The 7,647-nt window shown below is 36.9% G+C and overlaps 1 long non-coding RNA gene across 1 annotated transcript; it reads right to left on the bottom strand.

The window, feature by feature from the left end:
• Positions 1–4,827: 4,827 nt before the first annotated feature.
• On the bottom strand, positions 4,828–6,212 carry LOC116995664. The gene is made up of 2 exons (XR_004417767.1): positions 5,283–6,212; positions 4,828–4,969 (listed from the first exon to the last, which is right to left on the bottom strand). It is a non-coding gene; the product is annotated as an uncharacterized LOC116995664 (long non-coding RNA).
• Between the last annotated feature and the right edge of the window lie 1,435 nt (positions 6,213–7,647).

Below are 7,647 nucleotides of genomic sequence, written 5' to 3'. Positions count from 1 at the left end.
ACTAATATTGGGGCATTGGCCTCACCTCCTGTTCTAGTCTGCTTTCCTTTTTCAGTTCCTCTCTTACCTTTTAAGCAAAATTTTCTGCTTATTTGGGGGGATTTTTGGCTAGTCAGAGCAGGCATAACTTTAATCATTCACTTATCTTTTATTTCCCCAGTTTATCTACATTTTCTTTGATTTTAACTTCTCCAATATGTTTCCTTAGTTCCTCTAAAGAACTTCTTTTGTTAATTCTCACCACTCAAGTGACTTCAACTCATATCAGGACAGCCTTCTTTCTATTTCAGATTCAATTTTCTTTAGATTTTTTCACCAAATATCATATAAATATTGTGCAACGCAACTTTTTAAAATTTTTTAAAATTGATCACTTAAATATCAGTCTCCATTGTGTCCTCATAATCCTTCTTCCACAAAATCCACTTTCACCATCACTACCATAAAAAATATTTGTATAAAATTATTTGTTCTCTAGCTCCCAGCCTTACTGTTCTCTCTTATGAGCTGAGATTACCATCAGATTTATCTTCAGAATGTTATCTTGTTGATAATGTAGAAAAATTGCTGCAAATATAGTTTTTATTTAGGTTTGTTCCTCATCAGAATGTGTATAACATGTGCGAGTGCATTTGCAAGTGTGCAGACACACACATTTACTTTGTTCTTTTATTAAGGATGTTCCAGTCCAGTCTATTTGAGTTCTCTTTCTGAACAGATTACCACTTCATAGAGGGCACACCTGTATTCATTATAAGTAATTCCACATATCCACACAGCAATATCAGCTGGATCTGTGGACATTTTAGGAGTCATATTTTCATGCAGGAGATCAGCAGAAGGGTCCTGGCTTCCCAAAAGATGAGTAGCTGAAGGAGAAGGTTCTACAAGGAGACTCCAAAAATGTTTTGGAATATGGCTTCAATCATCCATCACAGATGATCATCACAAAAAAAGAAAAATAAATCAGAAAACTCCCATTACATCAGTCTGTGTGAGAACCGGAAGGCTAGTGAAAAAGGAATGACTTTTCCCCAGAACCTCTTATTTCCACTGTTTCACGGAATATTGCAACATCTTGATGTTTTCTATGGATGCCATTATCTTAGAAGACTGAAATTCTGTATCTCAGAGTTGGACTTATTCTCCTGTACTGCAATTCATGTTTGGGCTGGCCATTCCTCCACAGACAATGGAGAATAGCTATGCTAAAAGAAAAAATGATCTCATCTTAAGGTAACAAGTCAGAGGGCTCAGATAATTCCCAGTGCGGTACCCACTTCCGTCCATAAATTATGAACAGATAACAGATAACACATCTACACTGTAGACAGCTAAATGCAGGTAAAATAAATAAATTCTTCTGCACTCTTCTTTTATAGGCTAAGGTCTTCAGAACTCAAGAGCTCTGACTTCTAGTTGATTATAAGCTGATTGGGCAGACCCAATGGATTCACTATCTATTAGTGAGCTTTTAGGCTGCTCTGAAATAGAGCAAAATATCAAATCTTCATCAAAACCTGAATATAGTACTAGTCTCACAGCTAGACACACAAGTGGCTTCTTTTTGAGCTTCTTTCCATTAAATCAAATGACAAATTGATATGGAGAAGAGTGCAGTCATATATTTTTCCTTTTTGGGCAGAGGAAACTGCTGTCTACAGTACTTGACTCAGAATTTATGCAAAAGCTTTTAAGTTTACCAAAAAAAAAAAGGCTTCCTTTTATTTTTTTTTTCCACTTTTGCTTTAAAACCTGCATCTTTAAAGTTAATCTCCAACTTTTGTCCCTAAGTGTATCATTGACAGTAAGGAATATGAAACACTCCATTCAGTTCACAGTTATTTGGCAGTGATTCTCCCCTAAAACAATGTCTTGATGTCTGAATTTTACAGTAAATGGAAGATGCTGTAATTGCAGTACTCCAGAACTTTGCTCTCAGCCAGTTAGTATATAACTGATTCAAAGCATCATTATATTATTTTATCATTTTATTTGCTACCTTTGACTATGTGCACTGTAAACCATTCGGGAGAAAACATTTTTATTAGAAAAAGTACTTGTGAGAACTAATTCTAAAAAAGAAATGTAGAAATGCCATTTTGCAGGTATAGATTTTCTTTTGAAATGGTAAAGCATTCTCCATAGTGCTATCATGTTCCTTCTCAGATAGTTATTTCTGGAATTAAAAATACACTGCAACACCTCCCTGTAAGGACACAGAGACAAGATATCAGGAGAAACTTCCCATGAAAGTTAGTGAGTCACATGTTTTAGAGACTTGGAAGTCCTACCAGGAATGATTGAAACTGCTTCCACCCTTTTCACTTTGTGCCTCACCAGAATTTCTTCATTTAAATTTATTTATCTAAAATGTTCCTATATATACACCATGATTATATGACAAGTTAGAGACCCATGATATGAAATCTTGATGAAAAGATTCATGATTCATCCACATTTGAGACATGATCTTTACATGTTTGGATTGCTCTTGTGCGTGTACTTCCCTATAACCTTATTCTTTTCAACATCCACGTATGAATCCCAGGACTCTTTATCAATGTGGTGGGACAATCTGAAGACATTTTCAAACAAGCTGAAAAATATTTTCTTTCCATAAACATTAAAAAAAGAAAAAGTGTGCTTAAAATAAAATAGCCCAAATACAACCTTTACAGTTATTAATCACTGTGACCTTCAGGCAGGTTATGCTGCTGTCAATCTCCCCGGTGCTCACACACCAGATCAAGAAATTTGTAAATATTGTACTTTGTGATATGATTACTCACTCAAGATGCACAACCCGACTTTGAGGTGGGGTGGAGGGCATCACCATTCCTACCATTTATTTGTGCCATTTGCAAAGCTGCAGTTGTTGTGGGTCTCCACCAGGAAATCTCACTTCCTCGGGGCTGAGAAAAAAATTTGCAGCACACTTTTTCCAGTGTGGCAGACTTGCTCATTTTGTCAGCCTGTGCTGGAAAAAAAGCCTGATGCCATGGCCCTACTCCCTTCCCATCCCTTCTGGGAAACTTTGCACACTGCCAGTCCCCACCCCTCCAAAAGACTCCAGTCAGTAGCAACCACACTCTGCTGATGGAAGATCCCATGAACAGTTCTCTGCATGGTACTAACATATTGTCTTTGGGTGTTGCATCTGACTTATTCCCCTGACTGTAAACAAAAGCGAGAGCATGATTCAGGGCTAGATAGAAATCCCTGAATTGAATGTTTATGCAAGATTGAAGTTTTATTAATTAGAATTAATGGGGATTTGTTCCTTTCTCTCACTGAAAAAAAGAAATAAATTACAAATTATTAGAGAATGGAAAATGACATTTTAAACCCAACAGAATTTATTTACCATGATCCAGGTGGGAAACTGGCTCTGTTAGAACCAGAACATAAGTTATCACTTTATGATTGGGCACATTGTTAAGGTTCCATGACCCAGCCCAAATATCATGCAGCAGAAGTTATAAGTGTGAAAGGCAGGGAGAATCTCATCAGTTCTCAATTACCTAAGAGGATTGCTCTGGTTGAGGATGGTCAAGGAGTACTGTGTTCTTACTGCCACTGGGCAGACCTTCCAAGGACGCATCTCACTGTGCCAGTAGCAGATCTGGCTTGCAGGATGTGTCACAACACCCATCAGGCAGCTCTGCCTGTCCTCCAGCAGAATGTGGGGCAGGTGACAAGGGCAGAAGAAAGGGAGCAGGGAGACACTCGTGAACAGATGTGTGAACGGCATCTTCTCACTCTAAAAGTTTGTTTTTCTGTGAACCATGAGCCGCTAGTTAAGAGCTGAGAATTAAGCAAAGTCCTGATGCACCTGAACATAATCTCTATTGTAAGTAAATGACACTGTACCCACTTAAGTCAAAGCTGAATTTGGCCAGTAGCATATACCAGGCTCCAAACTAGTGATGACAGAGCTAATTAAGAAATAATGACAGTGGAATAGAACAATGTCACAGGATAAAGGTCTCCTGCGCTCAACGAATGCAGAAATGAGTCTCATTTATCATGAATGAATGTTGAGGCAGAGCTGCTATCTTCTAAAAGCATGGAGCTTTACTCTTTTGACAATGCTGAGTAGTAATTACTTGTGTCTTTTATGTAGAACTTAATGATTTATACTGATGCCATAGTTTTATTATCTACATGTACATCTCTACAGTGGCTATTGATAGTGTAGGTGTACAGGTTTATTTCATAATACCTGATCTGTTTTATTCTAGCTATCTTAGTATATGAATTAAATGAATTGCAGGAAAACTTTTGCCCTTCAAAGCAAATGTTTTTGCTTTATCTGCACTACCACAAATTATTTCAGTGAGTTTTGTGCTCTTCCAGTAGGACCTAATCCTACATTCACTAAATAGTGTTGCTGTGAGAGCAGGTTACAACCAAATGGGCCACAATATCCTTAACTTATCAGGATTTTTCTAATTAAATATTTTTAAGCAGAATAAATTTGGAGCTGTTATAAGAGGCACTCTACCATGAAAATCAAGCACAGAGGAACAAAACCAGAACAAAAATTATATTCACGAAACAAACTCCTTCTTGTCTGCATTTAGGTTGATAATACAGCTTGAAAATCATTAAGGAGCATGTTCACAGCCATCTCACTAGAAGGCACACAGAGACAGAAATTCATTTGATGCAGAGGAATAGCCCAAATTAATCAAAAAACCTGGCTGCATTGAAGAATTCTAGTAGCAAAAAATATCTCATTTCACCAAACCACAGGGTTGGCTTGTATTACCAGAGAGTATTTTAAGAAAGTTGGCTTTCAGGAAAAATCTGAGAGAAGAAAAATAATTTTTTCTGTTATTCTATTTCTATTATGGGTTCTTCTAACCAACCAACTTTGCAAATCATGAAATTATTTCAGTATGATATCTTGTTGGTATCTTTAAGCTGAAGAAAGCTTGCTAATGCCAGTCACAACTTCATTCCTCTGTAAGTGCAATTAAGAGAAAGAAGAAATAAGACAAAGAAGTAATAGGAAGAAAAATGGCAACAGAGATTGTTAAGATGCTAGGATTCAATAGAATATGTCCTTTTAAGGCACCATGTCACACATACATGCTCAAACATGTTGCTTCTCGTGACCTTGCTTTTCTTCTGCTTCAAAAATTAGGTGAAAATGATAAAAATGAGATAAAAACAAAAAATGAGATAAAAAATGAGATAAAAGCAAAAATAAAAACAAACAAAAAAAATGGCAAAACTATCACAGGAGGAAACTGTCTTTAATCTGCCCTTCTTACCTCTTCCAACAATCTGTCCATTGGACACCCTAGTGAGGACCAGCTATTATCCATTCTCCCCACTGGCCAGGATGAGCTCTAGGGGTCAGTTGGCTTCCCAGTTGATTGCTCTACCATTCCTCCTGCTCAAGCAGCTGTAAAAACAAGATACCCCATACTTAGGATTTTGCAGTGAAGATAAGGATTTTTTGCAATTAGCTGCTAGTAGCTAAAAAACAAACAACTCACCGTGGTTGCAGGGCTCCAAGACCCCAAAAATGTGTCAATGCCATGTATCACTTGCAAAGCACGATTTGAAATAAAATACAGTGGTAATCATTTTGTCCTCTGTCCATAACCAATTATTCTGCTGGATTTATCTTAAATCTTCATAAATTATTCCATGTCATACATCTTTAAAAAATGTTTTCACAAAACTGCCAACATTGTTAGCTGCTGGCTCTCAGAAGTGGCTTCATCTCTTTGTGCAGGTCCTGATGGACTATCTTTGCTCAGATTTGCAGTCTTAAGTACCCACTGCATTAAATCAAGTGGAAAAAAAATAAAGTAACAGTTGCTCAACATTTCTGAAAATTGAAGAAACATCTGTTTGGACAAAATATGGGGAGGTCTCCTTATGATTATGACTTTTATTCACAGTAAATTAGAAGTTCAGAAAAGCAACCCAGAGGAAGATTCTGTAGTACCTTAGTTTACTGCTTAAACTAAGGTAGAGTCCTTGTTCATATGTGCTCATGGTAGTTTTTTTTAATAATTTGCAGGTTAGGAACATTCTGTTTTGACTGGCTTCTGGACTGCTGTGTGCCTTTTTTTTCTTCACTTTTTTTTCAAAAGTAGAGGGTCAAAAATATGTAGATAAATCTTTAATGCTTGAGGGTTTATTTTGCTGTTTACGAGGAATTTACAAAATTGTTTTCCAGGAAAAAAATGTATTTGCAACTGTTGCAAAGGCAAATCCTGTTTGTAATCTATGGTTTTGATCTTTTCTTCTACTCATAGCTTCTTAAAAACTGAATGTTGAAATGCCTCTTTTCCCCTAGCCAAATGCATTTTTTTGGCATCTTTATTGGATTCCAAATCAAGACACAAAGGCCAAAACTTTTATCTGCCTTTATATATAGGCTACCTGTTTTGCCTAAACTTCAAAACCCCAACATTGTCCTCATTAAAGGATACTTCTTACAAACCGAGCATTTTTGCCGTTTTTCCTGTCCAGAGCATAGTATTCTTACTGTTGGTTGGATACTTCATGGAAGTATGGGAAGATGGGAATACCTGCAATTAATTTGAAAAAAAGAGGAATTTTCTCCCTTAGTCAACAGGAAGCTGTCAAGCCAGTATGACCCTGGTAATGACCAGCAGTCAGTACAGCAGAGCTGGTGAGGTCTGGTCTGATGGCACTGACTGGAACCCATGAGGCAAGAGGTTACTGTGCCCTAAAACACCGTGTGAGACCACTTCCAATGGGAAAATTAATGGTCTTTGTGGAAAACCAGGGCGTACAATGCAGCTGCACATTTAGTTTAAATTTGCCAGGCTATTGAAAACCAAAGCAGTGGGAGTTGTAGCTCGAAAACAAGCTGTTGTGTCCTTCCATATGCAGAAAAAGTAGTTTTCCACTGAAAGAACATATTGGAGAAAAATGCCATGATTGATAATGTGAATTTAAATTTGAGACTAAAATTCTCAGTGGAAAAGTATAGCATCTTCTTCACTAATAACTTGACTCCAACAATAAAAGTTCTTTCTAGAACTGGTTTAGGACAAGTTAGTCAGTATATCTCACCAGAAGAATCATCTATCTCCTAGTGAAACTAATTTCATAATACTTAGACTGAGAAAAACTATTATATTGATTAACAGAAGTTTATATCCATGCTACTTGCTGAAGAACAGGACTCAGATACTTTAGATGTCTCTGATAAAGGCACAGTAATACTAGATAGTGTGGCTGTTGTTTGCTGTATACCTAAAAGCATTTTTTAAAAATATTTGGAACATCTAAGGGAGATGAGTTGGGTATACACTTTCAGATACCTACCTGAAAATCTTCAAAAGCAGGGGCTTTTTTTAAAATTAAATTTGCTGTAGAATACACCTGCTTGTGCTTTTCTGCATCTATCTATATATTGATAATATCAATAACACCAAGGTGATGTGATCTTCACTGAAATGGAAGTCTTGTGTGCAAAGAGAAGCAATATAAAAATGCACCAAAGTCTCACCATGTAAATAAACAAGCAGGATAGCAAACTGGTCTATATGTGGGACTTTACTACAATCAGTGGCAAAGCTACCATTCACTTCAGAAACAGAAAATTTCATTCATGGTCTGTGTAATACATCCATGGGCACAGACTGTAGA

The sequence above is a fragment of the Catharus ustulatus genome, chromosome 4 (assembly GCF_009819885.2).
Source record: "Catharus ustulatus isolate bCatUst1 chromosome 4, bCatUst1.pri.v2, whole genome shotgun sequence".
Taxonomy (NCBI): domain Eukaryota; kingdom Metazoa; phylum Chordata; class Aves; order Passeriformes; family Turdidae; genus Catharus; species Catharus ustulatus.
Note: the sequence above shows the minus strand (reverse complement) of the source record. Positions and strands in the feature narration are given on the sequence as shown.